This window comes from Palaemon carinicauda, unplaced genomic scaffold (genome assembly GCF_036898095.1).
Source record: "Palaemon carinicauda isolate YSFRI2023 unplaced genomic scaffold, ASM3689809v2 scaffold679, whole genome shotgun sequence".
NCBI classification, from domain to species: Eukaryota; Metazoa; Arthropoda; class Malacostraca; order Decapoda; family Palaemonidae; genus Palaemon; species Palaemon carinicauda.
In genome coordinates, this window is record NW_027171959.1 from 37,501 (window position 1) to 57,691 (window position 20,191).

At 36.3% G+C, this 20,191-nt stretch overlaps 1 long non-coding RNA gene across 1 annotated transcript in view; it reads left to right on the forward strand.

Moving 5' to 3' along the window:
* LOC137637354 (uncharacterized) overlaps positions 1-18,090 on the forward strand; it is a 43,121-nt gene extending 25,031 nt beyond the window's left edge. Inside the window, exon 3 of the long non-coding RNA XR_011043584.1 lies at positions 17,956-18,090. This is a non-coding gene — a long non-coding RNA (uncharacterized lncRNA). The remainder of the gene's footprint in view (positions 1-17,955) is intronic.
* The last annotated feature ends 2,101 nt before the right edge of the window (positions 18,091-20,191 follow it).

The window sequence follows — 20,191 nt, forward strand, 5'->3', positions numbered from 1 at the left end:
GAAACAAGGAAAAATGAAATATTTTAATAACAGTAACATTTAAAATAAATATCTCATATAAAATATAAATCTTTTAACAAAACAAGAGGAATAGAAATAAGATAGAATAAGTGTGCCAAGAGAACTCTAACCCAAGACAGTGGAAGACCATGGTATAGAGGCTATGACACTACCCAAGACTAGAGAACAATGGTTTGATTTTGGAGTGTCCTCCTCCTAGAAGAGCTGCTTACCATAGCTATTGCGTTAGTTAAAAGCTTGAGTTTGACTATGAAGTGAAAGGTGTATCATTTGTAGTTCTGGCTGTTTATACATATTTTTCGTTTCATGCTTCAGAAGTATACTGTACTGCAGGGGAACCCGACTCTTTTTTAGGACCTTTCGTAAATAATTTTATATTGTTCATTATTTCTCAGATCGATTATTTATTTCCTTAATACCTTTCCTTGCTGGGCTATTTTTCCCTGTTGGAGCCCTTGGGCTTATATCATCATGCTTTTCTAACGAGGGCTGTAGCTTAGCTAATAATAATAATAATAATAATAATAATAATAATAATAATAATGAAGATGATGATGATGATGATGATAATTAATTTCATGATCTAGAAGTATACTGCAGGGGAACCCTAATCTCTATAGGACCAACTCAATTTTATCTAATGCATTCCAAGGCATTCAGCATTTCACATCGCTTATTGCTCGTTTATCGTCAAATCCACAATAACGAGGTAATTAAAGGTTTAAAGGCCGCCCATGAATGGCAGAGGCAAAGGACAGTGACATTGCCCTATCAAGCAGGACAATGTCTTAAAGACTGACTATATTACATATGATCAGCGCCCAAGCCCCCTCTCCACCCAAGGTAGGACTAAGGTGGGCCAAGCAATGGCTGCTGATGATTCAGCAGAGAGACTTATTGGCTTCCCCAAAGTCCCTATCCTTAGCTCACAAGGATGGTGAGGTTGCAGCGACCAAAGGAACTAAAGAGTTAGAGCTGGGCTTGAACCCCAGTCTGGCGTTCACCAGTCAGGAACAAGAAAGTCTTCAGTTTCCTCTTGAAAGTCTTAATATCTTCAGTCTTTCTGATGACTAGTGGGAGCTTATTGCACAGTCTTGTAGTTCCATTTTGAAATCTTTTGAAATCCTGAAAGTTTTCCCTAGTATTTAATTTACAATCCTAGTCTCAGGGCACAGTTATAGGGTCTAAATTCTATAGATCCAAATGCACTATCAAATCAAACCCTATGATTACCTTGCCTTGTTGCCCTCACTGATATCAAAGATTTTGCGAAGGGTATGTATTCAACCCTATCTGTTTGTTAGTTTGTTTGTTTGTGAGCAATTTACACAAAAACTACCTTACCGATGTCGACCAAATTTGGTAGTCATGTTGGGTATAAGCTAAGGATGAATCTGTATCATCTTAGATAAAGTACATCAAAGTCCAAGTGCCCCTCTAGTTCTTTTTTTTTTTTATTACTTCCTCGTGACCAGGTACTTCTACCTATATCCAACACTGTTTAGCGTTCAAAGATTAAGCCGAAATGTTGTCGAGTCCTTTTTCATAAGTACCAGAAGCCGTTGAACGTTGAGAGAGAGAGAGAGAGAGAGAGAGAGAGAGAGAGAGAGAGAGAGAGAGAGAGAGCAAGTCTCTGGCTATATATATATATATATATATATATATATATATATATATATATATATATATATATATATATATATATATATATATATATATATATGATCATCTCCTATTGACGCAAAGGGCCTCAGTTAAACTTCTCCAGTCTTCTCTATCTTGAGCTTTTAAACTAATACTTCTTCATTCATCATCATCTACTTCAAGCTTCATATTCCTCTGTCATGTAAGCCTGGGTCTTCCAGCTCTTCTAGTGCCTTGTAGAGCCCAGTTGAAAGTTTATCTATTCATTAATTTCTGGTCACTTCCGGAGGCAAGACTTCCTCGGTCTCTCCCCGTCTCTCGTGTAGGTGGAGGAGGGACTAGTCATACATTGGTGAAAGGGGTTGTATTTAGGAATGGGGGAGGAGGTGGAAAGGGTTGAATGTGTGTGCTTACCCATCTAATTGTTTAGCTGTCATGTGTGACGGGGTGCGTACACTAGTTTTAAAGAAGTTGCAAGAGATGTGGATCTTTCATGTCCTTGCCAAAGATGATGATGATGATGATTATTATTATTATTATTATTATTATTATTATTGTAGTTGTTGTTGTTGTTGTTGTTTTTATTATTATTATTATTATTGTTATTGCTGTTGTTTTTATTATTATTATTATTATTGTTATTGCTGTTGTTTTTATTATTATTATTATTATTATTGCTGGAGTTGTTATTATTATTATTATTATTAATATTATTATTATTATTATTATTAACGTTATTATTATTATTATTATTATTATTATTATTATTATTATTATTATTGTTGTTGTTATCGCAAGTTAAGCTACAGCCCTAGTTTGAAAAGCAGTATGCTATAAGCCCAAGGTCTCCAACAGGGAAAATAGCTCAGTGAGGAAAAGAAATAAGGAAACAGATAGAATAATGCGCCTGAGTGTACCCTCAAGCAAGAGAACTCTAACCCAAGGCAATGGAAGACCATGTTAATGTATATATTCATGTTGGGTAATGCAAAGAATATACATTTTTATTATTCTATCTTTTATGCTACTTGTTTTTCAAAGCGTGAAATATTTTAAAAACTAATATTAACCTTATTTTATGTATATATATATATATATATATATATATATATATATATATATATATATATATATATATAATGTATATATATAATGTATATGTATATATATATGTATATATATCTATATATATATATATATATATATATATATATATATATATATATATATCTATCTATATATATATATATATATATATATATATATATATATATATATATATATATATATATATATATATATATATATATATATATATAAAATAGTCAGGCCTTCTTCGTCATGAAATTCAATACTACACAGTATTCTAGAAGTTTTATTCCAGCTGTGGCCAAGTTATGGAATGATCTTCCTAATCGGGTAGTTGAATCGGTAGAACTTTAAAAATTCAAACTTGCAGCAAATGTTTATGTTGAACAGGCTGACATAAGTCTCTTATAGTTTATATATGAAATGTCTGTTCTAACGTTAATGTTTTTCAAATATTTTACTTTAATTGTTCATTGCTTCCTATTTCGTTTATATATTTCCTTATTTCCATCCCTCATTGGGCTATTTTTCCCTGTTGGGGCCCGTGGGCTAATAGCATCCTGCTTTTCCAACTAGGGTTGTAGCTTAGCTAGTAATAATAATAATAATAATAATAATAAAAGCGCGACAGCGCAAGAGAATTAGAAAAAATTAAACAAGAATAAACAGAGAAGAAACAGTTTGACTGCCAGCGAAGAGTAGGGAGGTGTAGGGTAATCGGGTGGTGTTTTGGTTCCTGCCTGGGGGAGGGTCCCTGGGTAGGAGAGTGAGTGTAAGCGAAGACTTCGGTGGTGGAGGAGGAGTTGGGGGGGTAGTAGTGGTAGTAGTGGTGGTGGTAGTGGTAGCAGTGGTGGTTGGTAGTGGTAGCAGTGGTGGTTGGTAGTGGTGGTTTGTGGTGCTGCTGCTGCTCAGCTGACTGACTGCTAGGGAGGACCTGGGCCGGGGAGGACGAGGAGTGAGGGGGACAGGGGGTTAGTTGCTTGCAGACTGTTGGCAAGGGTAGGTGTGCTAGTCGCTCTCGTCAAACGCTTATGATAATAAAAAGTTTTACAGTTTATTTACGCTTGTTAATTGATTTACCTTTTAAGATTATTTAAACATCAGTTTATATGAGGTTTGAGTCTCAAGATTTTCGTTAATAATTATAGAGAAACTTATTATAAATATACCTTCGTTTATTAACTTGGTACACTACTAGTTGGTAAGATATAACTCTTTCAGGAGACAAGAATACGATCTATTTGATTTCGTTGTGAATAAAAACTATTTTTATTTTATATTGTTGTTAACTATTATGAATATCTGGGTACGAATGTCTTCCCATGGGACACAGAGCTTTGAAATAATTTATTTTTATTTTTAATGATGACTTTAGTAATCCACATATTCCTTTATAACTCGAGTTAGGGAGAGAGATCAAGGTGTTTGTAGAGGCTATTATTATTATTATTATTATTATTATTATTATTATTATTATTATTATTATTATTAATAATCCTTATCTTTGGTGTGGGCAGTTCTGCCTATGGGAATAGTCTCGCTTTTACCCACAGTGGGTTGGAATGATGTCCTGTTAATTTTAGCTGGATTTGATATATTTTATCATGGTTATCAATGTTGTATCTGCTTGTTGATTATTCTCTCTCTCTCTCTCTCTCTCTCTCTCTCTCTCTCTCTCTCTCTCTCTCTCTCTCAACAAAAGAAGCCTTTTTAACTATAAATCAAATTACAGAAAGAATTCCTACTTAGATATAGATATAAAGTGTGACATAGATCCTATCTTTTAAAGACATTGCATGAGAGTTGGACCTTTCCTCTCCTTTCCCAAGATTCAGGAGTCGTATTAAACCTTGGCCATCCAAACTTCATGCCAGCTGGATTACTCTTGTGTTTCAAATTCTGGTACAGGTTAAATATGTTGACCACATATAACCTGCCGAATAAACTCGCATGTATCAGTGGCCGATCTTTAGCCATAAATTTTACAATACAATTCATCATCATCATCTCCTCCTACGCCTATTGACGCAAAGGGCCTCGATTATTCGCCAGTCGTCTCAATCTTGAACTTTTAATGCAATACTTTTCCACCCATCATCTACTTCGCTCTTCATAGTTCTCAGCCATGTAGGCCTGGGTCTTCCAACTCTTCTAGTACCTTGTGGAGCCCAGTTAGATATTTGGTGAACTAATTAGATTAACTAATATCGACCGTATCTATACATTCTTTGTTAGTCAGGCCGTACTGACGTCAAGCGTCAAAAGTAAGTTAGCCCCAGCACCCGGAGAGGGTTGGGGAATGTCACATTCACACACTTTATTCTTTATGTGACTTGGGAGGTTTTTCAGTTATTACTACTTTGCGAATTGATATCAGATTCTGTAGATTTTTCAATATCCAACAGATTTTGTATATTTGAGAACAAATCTCTCAGAAGAATATTGGGAGTTAAATGGCAGGACAGGATTAGAAATGAAACTATGAGAGATTACTCAAGTGCCATATGTGGATGAGATCATGGTGAGGGGTAGATGGAGATGGTTTGGGCATGTTCTTCGCGCTCCCCAAAAGAGATTAGTTCGCCTATCTTTCAACTAGGTTCCACAAGGCACTAAAAGAGTTGGAAAACCCAGGTTTACATGGCTGAGGACTATGAAACGGGAAGTAAGAGATGATAAATGGAGAAGTATTTAATTAAAAGCTCAAGATAAGAGACGACTGGCGAAATCTAACCGAGGCCCTTTGTGTCAATAGGCGTAGGAGGAGGAAATAATGATGATTTATTTAATGAAGGAGTTTAGTGTAGTCACGCTGTACCCTGTAGAGACTTATTTAAGAGTCTCTGCATCGCCCTTTCTGGACTATTAGAAACGTCCCCTGTCTGGCGTTCTGCCAGACTACAGTTCGAGACCGGTCAAGCTCAATGGCTTCTTATAGTCTCTGCAATCCCACCATCCTTGCGAGCAAAGGATGCGGGCTTTTGGTATCTCTTGCAGTTTATTTATCTCCCTATAGCCTTTCCTCACTAGGCCAATTTCCCTGTTGGAGCCCTTGGCGTATAGCATCTTGCTTTTCGAAATAGGGTTGTAGCTTAGCAAGTGATGATAGTAATAATAATTGTACTCAATTTCAAAGTCCCCCTTACCTCCGTTCCTGCTCCCTTTATTCCATCTTGATGTCCAACCAATTTTGAACAGAACAGTACCATCAAGGATATTAATTGCGTAAGGTAAATATTATATAGAACTGATGCTGTGTGTTGCTTATAAAGAGCACTCTTAATTCTGAATGTTGGGTGGAGAATTTCTCTATATTTTGTTTGAAATTTTATCATTTCCATTATTTAGGTACAGGCTGTTATAGGGAGAGAATAAATGATTATTATTATTATTATTATTATTATTATTGTGAAGCCACAACCCTGGTTGGAAAAGCAGGATGCTATGGTAAGCAGCTCTTCTAGGAGAAGGACACTACAAAATCAAACCCTTGTTCTCTAGTCTTGGGTAGTGCCATAGCCTCTGTACCATGGTCTTCCATTGTCTAGGGTTAGAGTTCTCTTGCTTGAGTGTACACTCGGGCACACTATTCTGTCTTATTTCTCTATCTCTTGTTTTATTTTAATGTTGCTGTTTGAAATATTTTATTTTTCTCTGATTCCTTTCATCACTGGGCTATTTTCCCTGCTGGAGCCCTTGGGCTTACAGCATCATGCTTTTCAAACTAGGGTTGTAGTTTGGCAAGTAATAATAATAATAATGAAGTGTCTGTGATAACATGTCCAAACTCACGTCTGATTACGTGAATTGAACAATTTGTTAGACCGTGACCTTGACCATACAAAATTATATTTCCAGCTCTATACGTAACAGTTAATTCTTTCAAGTTTCATTACTGTACGAGTAAAATTGTGGCCAGGAAGATGTTCACACACACACACACACACACACACACACACACACACACACACACACTTCGTTGGCGTAGGTAGTAAATACTCTCTTAAGTCAGGTATCGAAGTAAATTGTATATATGTGTTGTTCTAGGTAAGTTGACTATTCCTAGAACCTATATATTAATACCGAAAAGTAGATTGAGTTCCAAATTAATTTTCTTAAATTCGTGTGTAATAATATTTCCTTATTTCCTCACTGTGCTATTTTCCCTGTTGGAGACCTTATAGTGCTTATAGTATTATGGTTTTCCAATCAGGGTTATAGCTTAGCTAATAATAATTATAATAATAATAACGACAACAACTTGCAACTATGTTTAGCGTTTCAAGTTTGTACTGCGTAATATTTTCCCACAGCTGTGACTATGAGGTGAATGCCTCCCCGGATCCAACGCTAAAACATACAACTTGTAAATCCAACAATTGAACGTAATGTTACCCTAGAAATAAGTTGCCATGGCCTTTCAATTCTGTAAAATCTAGATTCGACTGTGTGAGATTTTGAAATCACAGTTTCTCCCTACGTAAGAGGCCAGTAGGTCTCTCTCTCTCTCTCTCTCTCTCTCTCTCTCTCTCTCTCTCTCTCTCTCTCTCTCTCTCTCTCTCATTATTCAGAATTAGGAATTTTAGAAGTAGGTACATAGAGTTTGTGGTGCAAAAGGATAAGGAATTTAGTGAGCACGTATTTGAGAGAGAGAGAGAGAGAGAGAGAGAGAGAGAGAGAGAGAGAGAGAGAGAGAGAGAGGGGGGGGGTTGCATGACATTTAAAAAATCATATTTGAACTGAAGAATCGAAGCTTTATGAAATATTATTTAAATATAATAAAAAAAATCAACAATTTGGCAAAACACAACCTAATTTTCGTTGCATTAATCGATTGCTAAGTATTTAATTTCGATTAGTTTTAGTTTATAATGTGAATTATGTCAATTACGGTAACCCCTGATATCTGTCAAAATAGTTTTTGGTTGTGTTATAATTGTTTATCGTTCTAAAATAGTTTATTAGTAAATTAGCAAGCTGACAACTATCCTTCTCTGTCAGACTCAGACTTGAAGTCGAGGGTTAGTGCTGTGCATTGCTACGTGCTTAGGTAAACCTTCTGTGAACTCTTTTCGAGAAACGTCAATGGGGACTGCCCATTCACCGTCCAGAATCCCAGTTGATTTATCTGTATTTACGTAAGTTAATTAATTTATTTCACTCAATTATATTCCACATCGTCGTTGAGGGTTAGAGAAAACTTTATCCACCATCCAAGTGTTTATAGTGAAGTTGATAATACTTTATTGGCCTCATCTATCGAGTATTCGAGTTTGATTAGTTAGTAAAGGCAAGATTTGATTGCTGTAAGACGTAGCAGGAAACCTTCCCTTCCTGTGCCTCTACATGTTTGGAGACGCAGAACAATGGCGCTGTTTACCCCTTTCCTGACCTAGAATGTGCCACATCTACACGGTATCTCATATTAGATCGAGATTATATGAATAGATCTGCGAAAAGTGGCATTGTCGCATCAGCGCAAACGTCTATAATGCTCTGTCTCATTTTGATTTGTGTAGTTAGTTTTGTGTATAATATATCTAGAAAAAATCCATGTACTTCAAATTAATTTTTTCCCTGGACCAATTTCAATGTTTATCAATAATGACTTGATATTATTTCCAGAGAAACTATTAGATTATTTACTCTTCATGTAACAGGTGAAATTCATTTGTCAGAACCTCAATCAAATTGCTAAACTTGCTCGTGGAGTTAACATTGCCCTAAATGATCACATTCGTTATAATACAATTGCAACGTTTTGTATTTTTTTGTCTTATAAATGCTTATCGTCAATTATTAGTGTCAAACACTCACACGCGCGCACACGTACACACATGCACGCGTACACACATGCACGCGCGCGTGCGACCACTTGCACAGAAAAAGGTGGAGGTCGTTTTGTAAATAGGGAAATATTTCAAGATATTGTCGACATATTTTCTTGGTCTCGGGTGCATGCGTTCCTCATTTAGCTATACTGGATTAGGGTTTTGTCGGACCCCCCTCTCTCTCTCTCTCTCTCTCTCTCTCTCTCTCTCTCTCTCTCTCTCTCTCTCTCTCTCTCTCTCTCTCTCCAGTACTCGTATCGTATCATACGTTGCACATCAGACTGAAGGCAAGAGTTGGAACTGTTGCGTAATACGGTACTCTGTCCACAATTTTGTTGTGTCGTCGTTAAGTAACTACTTATACAGAGAGAGAGAGAGAGAGAGAGAGAGAGGAGAGAGAGAGAGAGAGAGAGAGAGAGAGAGAGAGAGAGAGAGATGGTCGCACAGTCGCTCACACCAAAATCAGAAGATTTAATTCCATAACACACACACACGTCCACTGCAGAACACACACACACACACACATAGTCCACTGCAGAACAAAGGCCTCAGAAATGTCCTTTCACTTGCGTCTGTTTATGGTCTCTCTAGGCCAGTCCCCACCCCAAACTTACTTAGTTCCTCAATCCATCGTCTTCCCTTCCTTCCCCTGTTTCTTTTACAACATCCAGACACATTCTGTTATTCTTAATGTCCATCTATTGTCTGTCATTCTCATTATATGTCCTGTCCATGTCCATTTCTTTTCCTTACATGTTGTAAGAGTATCCTCTACTTTAGTTTGTTCTCGTATCCATGTTGGTCTCTCTCTGTTTCTTAGTGTTATTCCCATCATTTATTCTTTCCTTAACTCTTTGAGTTGTAACTATCCTATGTTCTAAAGCTTTAGTAAGGATCCAAATTTCTGGTACACAAGTTAACCGCATTTATTTGTTACTTTACAGGTTGATATTAGATTTTCTAATTTCAGTAGACCGTTACTTCAACAGAATAACTACGTGTTTGGTTAGGCCTAATCTAATTGTTATGCACATATCTAATGCGTTTCTGAATTGATTCTCTTGCCTTTGAGATTTAGATACATGTATATATGTATATGTTTATGCATGTATGTATGTGTGTATGTTTGTAGTTTTGGTAATGTTTTTATAATGTTTTAGTTGAATAATTGTAACCCACTAAAGCAATTATAACGAAATATATCGAGTTATTATTTTCGAAATTTCCATTCACTTTTGACCTCCGCTGACGAAGTTGGAAGGAGGTTATGTTTTCGCCCCTATTCGTGTTTTTGTCTGTTTGTGAACAACTTCCTGGCCACAATTTTACTCTCAGAGTAGTGAAACTTTCAGGGATTAATTGTTATGTTGAGACGTGGAACTGATTCAGTTTTGGAAGTCCTAGGTCAAAGGTCAAGGTCGAGGAAAAGGTTGACCGAAGTAAGCTGCTTTAGCGGAGGTCTGCACTCTGAGTATTTTTCTAGTTTAATATGATTTTTTACCCAGTTCAATTTTGTATCTTAGATGGTTATTTTAGGAATTCAGGAACACGAAGACTCTCTCTCTCTCTCTCTCTCTCTCTCTCTCTCTCTCTCTCTCTCTCTCTCTCTCTCTCTCTCTCCCCGTATAAAAGAATATGTGTCCTTATCATCTCCTACGCCTATTTACGCAAAGGGCCTCAGTTAGATTTCGCCAGTCGTCGATATCTTGAGCTTTCATATCAATACTACTCCATTCATCATCTTCGACTTGACGCTTCATAGTCCTCAGCTATGTAGGCCTGGGTCTTCCAACTCTTCTAGTGCCTTTTGGAGCCCAGTTGAAAGTTTGGTGAACTAATCTCTCTTGGGGAGTGCGAAGAGCATGTCGAAATCATCTCCATCTACCCCTCAATTTGATCTCATCCACGTGGTACTCGAGTAATCTCTCTTATAGTTTCATTTCTAATCCTGGCCTGCCACTCAACTCCCAATATTCTTCTGAGAGTTTTGTTCTCAAATGTACAAAATCACTTGGATAATGTTTCATTGTCATACCATGACTCATGTCCATACAGTAACACCGATCTCACCAAACTGATATATAGCTTGACTTTATGTCATTATAGGGGATTTTATTTCTACATTGTACTTAACCTAGCCATTGTCTGATTTGCTTTTTTCTTTTAATCTTTAAACTCTAATTCTAAAGACCCCGTATTAGAGATCATAGTTCCTAAGTACTTAATGATCTACTTCAATAATCTTTTTCCTTCTAATATTTCATCTTCCATTGCATATTCCATTCGCATCATCTCTGTCTTTCTTCTGTTTATCATGTTGAGACCTAATATATATATATATATATATATATATATATATATATATATATATATATATATATATATATATATATATATATTGTGTGTGTGTGTTTTTGTTTGTTTAATTAGCCTAGTCGTTAAAACATCATTCAAATAATGAGATTTAAAAGTCTCTAGTTATTAAATTCCCTTTTTCATAATTGTTTTGCTGTTGAAGGTAGCCGTACAGATAGAAGACTGACTCTCTCTCTCTCTCTCTCTCTCTCTCTCTCTCTCTCTCTATGTTCCCTAGATTCACAAAAGCAGTGAATTACGTATCTGGTTTCATACAACAGAGAGAGAGAGAGAGAGAGAGAGAGAGAGAGAGAGAGAGAGAGAGAGAGAGAGAGAGAGGGTGAGTTTGGTGTTTCTCAGCCGTTGCTAAACTAAAAACCTCAAATGTCACACTGCTTTGCTCTTTCCTCATTTCTATTCGCCGTTATTCTAAAAGTTACAATTCTAGAAAAAAAAGGAAAAGTTCTATAATGTAATTTTTATTGGGTGGTTTAGTCTCATTGTCCTGGTCCTGGTATCAGTTTCGGTCACTTTGCGGTTGGGGAAGACTTGAACACATTAAAGACAGTTTTTTCTTTGTTTCCTTTCCTCACTGTGCTATTTTTTCGTGTTGGAGGCCCCGATTATTTTTATTTTGTATCCTATCCTCACAAGTTTATATTTTCTCTGTTAGAGCCCTTGGGCTTATAGCGTCCTGCTTTTACCACTAGGGGTGTAGATTATCTAATAATAATGATAATACTAATAGTAATAATAATATCATTATTATTATTATAAATTACTAAGCTATAACCCGAGTTGGAAAAGCAGGATGCTTTAAGCCCAAGGGCTCCAATAGGGAAAAAATAGCCCAGTGAGAAAATGAAATAAGGAAATAAACAATATGAGAAAATATTAGCAATTAAACATTTTAAGAACAGTAACATCAAAACAGATTTGTCGTATATAAACTATGAAAAGACTTGTCATCCTGTATTTAACCTTCGCCTTTTTTTTTCGTGGAATTTTTTAGGCTTAGTACTAGGATGGATTTTGCTTTTTCTTTATCGTTTATAATTTATGTTGTCTTTCTTCTTAGGTTTTCGCCAGCTAAGAGCTATACACTTCTATCGCTGACTGATGATCTGAAACCTTAAGTAAGCTTATTAAGCTCTCTCTCTCTCCCTCTCTCTCTCTCTCTCTCTCTCTCCTCTCTCTCTCTCTCTCTCTCTCTCTCTCTCTCTCTCTCTAGATTTTGGGTAATAGGAAATACGTAATAACTGTATGTGCCACACTCAGATTATTCTGTCTTCTACAAGTTCCATGTCACTGGATATAACCTTGGAGTGTAGAGTCGTAAGTGTATGCTACTTCTTACGATGTAATGTAGGTATTAACTTAACCCCCCCCCCTCCTGCTTAGTTATGCTTTGCTAGTATGAATGGTCTTCCCGGGTCAAGCGTTCAGCCTCATAAATTCTGTAGGATTCCGTTTGAAACTTGCGACCAACTGATTAGGTCAGTGATAGTTTTTCCATACCAAAATGCTCTTTCTCTGTCTATCTTTATAATGGCTGTATCTGCTTGATCAAAACTTTTACATTAAATGGTTTTACTTTATCTTATTCTCTTATATGTATGGTGTATTGAAAATATCTTCCTTAGTCTGGTTATGCGATAGGTGGGGTGGATATAACTTGAGAAACTATTTTTTGTCTACAGTCGAATCTGTTAGATACGCAGAAGAATGACAATCAGCTGTTTAGTAATCAGCTGTTTAGTAATCAGCTGTTTAGTAATCAGCTGTTTAGTAATCAGCTGTTTAGTACGCACCCACCTCGTGCCACATCTACACGATAACGCATCTTAGGTTAAGAATTAATGGTTGAAATTAAAGAAAAGTGGCACAGGTGCATGCCATATGTACGATAATGTTTGGCCGTAGACCAAATACATTATACAGTAGTCCTTGTTTGATGTAGATGCGTAAATTGTACTTCATAAATTCATAATACTTATTGTAGTCGACCGTGTTGAGTCCGAGGATGAAAAGAAATTGAATTATTCCGTCAAAACCGTAGGCTATCGGCATGACAGAAGGAAGTCGGTATTTTCGTTATATAAGCGGTAAGGCTAAATATTCCTTGTAATTATATCTTCGTCCCTATCTATAACTTTACCATATCATCAAATATGTTTTTTATAGAGGCAGAAATGTGTCAATTCTGGTTAAATACTTCGAATTGTTCTATTTTGCTCCAGTTAATGGCGGTATCTAGCAACCCTAATGAACCGGGGAAGGGGAGGATGGTGTGGTGGTAGGACACGTCACGGGTTTCGACCTCTACCTTCGTTAATATGACAACGAAATGTCATTAGTTTAATGGTATGTATTTATTTACTTTTCTAGACCAATTTTATCAGTTTAGTTATCCGTACAGGTAGGCCTAATAGACTTTTTTTTCATTGTTTACACCAATATCAACCTAGCCAACTTACGTTCGTTCTGGCCAGAGCAAAGAACCGATCTACTCGGCATTTCGGAAGAATATTTTAGGTTAAGTAAATAATTTTTCCTTAATGTTTACATTCTAAAATCAGTATATCAATAGCAGAAATTCATTTGAGTAGTCATAGTCACAAATATTTCATCATGCACGTATTTTCTTGGCCAAATAACTAACCTAACATAACCCATGGGGTAACACCGAATGGTAGGCCAAGACACTCATTGTAACATATTGCGGTTTTTAATTATCAAGAAAAACGTTTAATGGTTACTAAATATGTCATGTGCTTTATTCCCAAAAAGAGTTGGAAAACTCCTCAGATTATTTAAGCAAGGTTATGGCCATATCAGGTCTCTCTCTCTCTCTCTCTCTCTCTCTCTCTCTCTCTCTCTCTCTCTCTCTCTCTCTCTCTCTCTCTCTCTCTCGTTTATGTATGTATGTATATATATATATATATATATATATATATATATATATATATATATATATATATATATATATATATATATATATAGATAGGTATATTGTATGTGTATATATGCAGTACATATACTGTATACTGTGTGGGAATTTTGTATTTTATATATATATATATATATATATATATATATATATATATATATATATATATATATATATATATATATATATATATATATATTATATACATACATATATATAATGTATATATATATATATGTATATATAATTTTTTGTTGTATGTGTTTACAGTACGTATGTGTGTTTGTAATAGAACTGCAAACTAAATAAATAGCAGAAGCTAATGTCAATATTTGTGGGAAAGGGGTAGAGAAGGATCTATACCTTATAAAGGTTCAGGCAGAGAGAATACTATACAGGATCTAAATGTTTAAAGGCCACTCGTGAATGGCAGAGGCAAAAGATAGTGACATTGCCCTATCAAGCAAGTCAATGCCTTAGAGACACATATGATCAGCGCCCAAGCTTCTCTCCACCCAAACTAGGACCAAGGGGGGCCAGGCAATAGCTGCTGATTACTCATCAGATAGACCTATAGGCTCCAAACCTTCCATCCTTAGCTCACAAGAAGGGTGAGGTTGCAGCGACCAAAGAAACTGGAGTCTTAGCGGAACTCTTAACTCTAGTCTGGCGTTCACCAGTCAGGGACGTTACCACATCGGCCACCACAACCCTTTGGTTCCATAAATCTGCACTTTTCTCCAGCTTCCCATCTCGGGGTTCTCTTCTGGGTAGGGTTATCCATTTTACAAATTAGGGTTGCGGGGGCTCAATAGAAACATTCGTGCCGGGTGCTTGTCGGACTGGGGTTCAATTCCCGCTCAAGCTCTTTAGTTTCTTGTAATGTCTGCATCCTACACCATCCTTGTGAGCTAAGGATAGGAGGGTTGTGGGAGCCTATAGGTCTTCAATAGCCAATACCTGGCTCTCCCTGGTCAAACATTATTTTAATGTTTGAAGAGGAATACCACTCTATATTTAAACTGTTTTTATGCTTTTTAGCCAAAATGGTATACTTAGTGATGAAAGTACAGTAATAGTATAAGGTACAGTACTGTCTATAAATATATATTTTTCTTATATGTATTAGCTCATTATCAAGATCATTAGTGTATTGTATGGCCTGACTTATAATGTTATAGTAGCAGTTGTTACACACTTTCTACTCTGTTACTCCTGATACATAGTCCTCAATATTATCGCCACTCAGTCACTGCATTTCCAAGATCCTTATTAACAAGTCAGTATGAGCAGGAGAAACTCAAGGGAGTTCTGCTGGTCTACACGTTTGTCCATATCGATAATTAGCCTCTTATGGATTGATATTGCGTTGCTTATGGGACACAGTGAACCCGAAATCACACACAGTGGTACTGATCCCCTGGCTTTGGCCGTTGTCCACCCAGATCATGAAACAGTGCAGGTATTCTTAGTTTCAGATTTTGACAATCTTAATAGATCCCTATCTCTTATGAGGGTGCTCAGTCAGGGAGGCCAGGTTTTTCTTTTAGATATTGCCAATCGAGGGGAATTTTAAGATCTACAGGTACTATCTCTGATAAGAATATTCAAAATCTCGCCAAAGATACCACCTCGAACACTCATTCGAGTGGCAGTAGATAAACCTCTCTCTTCAGTAACAGAATCAGTGTTTCTGAAGCGATTCTATCATTTGCCATTATGAGCTCGATTGATTGATTATGAGCTATCTGGCATCCTGACAATACGAGCTTGAATCGAGTCTGTCCTTCCAGTATGGAAAAGCCTCAAACTAAAATCTACTTTGAGAGAAAATAATTAGTTCTCCTAAAAAAACCTCTTCCATTTTATTTATCAGATGAATTATGGACATTCCATGTGCCAGCCTCTAATCATTTCAAATTACAAGTTAGTTCCCTCCGTCCAGAGGTGAGTGCACATTTTGGTCCGTAGATACTTAAAGGAAGAATAATAAAAATCACTACAATCATGTCTTCCTAGCGCATGCTAACTAATCACACCACCATTCACACGCATAAACAGTGTAAAACGCTAAGAGAATGCATCGCCACGACCACGTGGGAGACGAGTAGACAACATGCCACCGTTTCACTCTTAAGTTGTGCAGTTTGGGAGGCCAGGTAAACACGTATGTCTGCTAAACAAAGTAAATTAGCAATAACATCCATGTCCTGTTTTGCCACAGAAAACATGATTTTCCTCATTTTAGGAGCTGTGGCCTGGAGGACTTTATGGTGAAAAGGTGGCCGATGCATGTCCACTTTTTCTTGTGTAGATATTGCTACACTATAAAAATCAGCCCTCTCAGAGGAGGAGGTCAGGCTCTCATTATTATTCACTCCCTGTGTGTAAGCATTCCTGATGGGATATACCTGACAGATCTTATCCCCAGAGGTTTTGAGGTCGGTGGAGACAAAACCATCCCTGCCTCCTCCAACTTATTTTGACTGCTGGTCCTTCAGGGCTCACCACAATCCTTTTCAGGGTTTTTCTCCTCAATTTTCAGATACAGTGCTACCTCTTGATAGGAAAATTTCATGAGGCTACACGAGATGTGAAGATTTTTCCGACTTATTGCAAAAAAAATGTTCCTGATACAAAACGAGGTACAGTACAATTTTCGCCTGAGACTAATTTTAAAATTTGTACGCTGCCAAACTGTAAGCTCGCCACCATTCTCCTGTGGTCCCATTGGTTATCTCTCTACTCTGATGCTAGTTACTGCCATATGATCCTGCCCTCCTGGTCAGCATCTATCCCATCATGCATCTACACATCGGCATTCCTCGACCATTTCGTTTCAGTAGCGCTATCATTCCCATTGAATTCATGTTGGTGATTTCGCATTCGTGCTTATAGTTACTGTACTATACTGTATCGTGTAGCATTGAAGAAACATTCATGTAGGTAAGAGACCTTTCTCATATGTCATTTAATTCTTAAAATAAGTTTGCAACATATTACAATTAATATAATTGTTACTCTGGTCATGTAATCCTTTACTTGGGACTGACCTCTAGGCCTTGGCTATCTTACAAGTTGGTCTTAAGATGTAATTTTCTTTATCTGGGTTAAGGGTTAAACAGACAAATGCCTGTTACAGGGGACTTTCTCTCACCTAAGGAAGACTCCCCATATAAATAGTGAGGGTTTCTATTTGCATAGGAACAACGCATAAATCTTCAAGATTTTTTCCTGCCTATACAAACCCAAATCTATAATTTGATATCCCGCCTTATCCCTCATGCAAGTCTTATTTCTCTTCTTTTTATTTGAAATTTTTATAGTTTTTATGTGAAGGATCTAATTTAACCCTTTTACCCCCAAAGGACGTACTGGTACATTTCACAAAACTCATCCCTTTTCCCCCATGGACATACCGGTATGTCCTTGCAAAAAAAAGCTATTTAAATTTTTTTTTGCATTTTTTTGTCAATTTTTTGAGAAAATTCAGTTATTTTCCAAGAGAATGAGACCAACCTGACCTCTCTATGACAAAAATTAAGGCTGTTAGAGCAATTTTAAAAAAATATACTGCAAAATGTGCTTGAAAAAAAAATAACCCTTGGGGGTTAAGGGTTGGAAATTTCCAAATACCCCGGGGGTAAAAGGGTTAATGGTGTTACTGTTCTTGAAATATTTCATTTTGTTGGTTTATTCTTCTCTTGTAGATTGTTTATTTCCTGGTTTCCTTTCCTCACCGGGCCATTTTCCCCCGTTGGAGCCCTAGGCCTTATAGCATCCTGCTTTCCCACCTAAGGTTATAGCCTAGCTTGTAATTTTAATAGTAGTAATAAGTGAAGCTATGTTGTTCACTCGGTCGCTCCTCTCCAGCTTTGATGGGATAGCTGGTAACCATAGAGTGTTAACCAGAATCCTTCAACTTTTCAATTCAGGTCGTAACTAAATAAATCGGGTGTAAACCCATATAAATGATTCAGGTTTGTTTAGTTTGGAGATATACTTATTTGCAATTTACTCAAGGCTGAAATTTATAAGACTACTAGTTTGTTTTCATTTTTTCAGATTGAATGGAGAGAGAGGGAGAAATTGACTTGACAAGCAAATTTGGTGGTGTTGAAGAGGCTGACATAAGTCTCTCTTCACATAATATATTTTATGTTTTATCTTATAGCTTTCTGATTTTCTAACTAGGTTTGTAGCTTAGTTAGCAATAGTAATAATAATAATGACTAATAATAATGATAATAATAATAATAGTAATAATAATAATAATAATAATAATGATAGTGATAATAATAATAATGATAATAATAATAATAATAATAATACTGTATGTAAATTTATATACTGTATACATATGTGTGTATGATAATAATAATAATAATGATATCATCATCCATATATATGTATATATCTATCTATCTCTATATACTGTATGTATATATATATAATTATGATAATACCATCCATATATATTTGTATATATATGGATTTAGCTTAGCTAAATGTATAAGAATGCTCATTTATATACTTTTTCCAGATTTGTCATCACACGAAGTTTAGAAATCTTAAAAAAAAGGAAGATCCTTTAAGCTTCAATAATCACAGGTACGTCAGTAATTTATAATTTACTCCATCAGGTTTTTTTAAACAATAAAACCAGCTCTTCTTTTCATTCTACTATTAACACCAGGTCAAATGGACCGCCACTTGCATTCTCTTTTATGCTCTCAGTCAACTCATCATCAGAAGAATTCCGCTTTCTTACTTGAAATATACAAATACTGTAAATAACTCTCGCTGTCCATGCATATCCATTTTCTACTTTAATTGTTTGTTCTCTAACACAATATTCTAAACATCCCATTCACGCTCTGAAATCCATATGCTCTTGCTATATGGCCTAGCCGATTATACTTGTCACTTTTCATATGTCTTGCTTTTGTGCACTCATTGACACGATCCTCCCCTTTCACTCCCAAACCAAAACGGGCAACCTACATCCATTCTTCAAGTGACCCATTCTATTATATCAGTATGACTTTCATTCTATCCTGTATCCTTCTTGAGACTTGCACTTCTCTCTCTCTTCATTCTAGAATTCCCTTTATATACACATATATTATCTCATTCTCACTTTCTCATTCCCATAGCATTCGAGAAACTATGCTATAACGTCTCTTATCTAGGACTCTTCTCTCATACTTCCTTTTTAACTTACACACCACTTCCATTCCTTATATCTGCCCTACATTCAAACTCACAATTTTCCAGTATTTCAAATACATCATCCCTTTTCAGTCTTGCACTTATCTATTGCATTTTCCATTTAGTTTATATATTCATGAGCTCACACACTCTTGTACAATGGCAAAGAACCTCACCAATACTGTATATTCATTTATATGTTTATCCCCAAATCTACTTCGTGCTAAAGTCGCCAGCATCTGCTCATATGCCTTTACTGCCCCGTTTTCCCCCATCCTCGTCTCTTCAAACTCATTCTTGTTTCTATACCTTACACCAGCTTTAAGTCTTCTCATCTGATCAATGTACCTTTCTCAAACAGATTCATATCTTATCATCCACACTCACGATTTTCCTATATAAACTATTCAAATTTCCTTTCAAAATAATGCTAAAATCTTTATGCTCGAAGCCTTTTTTTCCCCATACAGCTCTTTAAATCATACACTTAAAACTCAACCTTATCTCTCACTTCATTCAAACTATATTTTGTCATCCTTGATACTTCCCTCATCAGGATACACTTATAAATTTACCTATACTCTTCTTCACTCTCTGTCCCACTCAAGCTATCTGCTTTTTCCTCATCATTCATTTGTTCACTATCACTCGAAGGGGAATATAGAGACTACTTAATTTTACTCAGTATTTTCATTATCACGTTGCTCATTGGAAAATTTTGAAAGCTTCCCAAATACCTGCACTCCTACCACTCAATCTAGGTTGGCCAGCCACCAGTTGAGATGCTACCGCCAGAGTTATTGTGTCCTTTGACTGGCCAGACAGTAGTACAGTGGATCCTTCTCTGTGGTCATGGCTCATTTTCCCCTTGCCTACACATACAATAAATAGTCTGGCCTATTCTTCACGTACTCGCCTCTGTCCTCATACTCCTGGCAACATTGAGATTACCTAACAATTCTTCTTTGCTCAAGGGTTTAACTACTGCAATGTAATTGTTCAGTGGCTACATTCTTCTTTATGAGGTTAGAAGAGAGAGACTATCGATGGCAAGCAGCTCTTCTAGGAGAAGGACACTCCAAAATTAAAC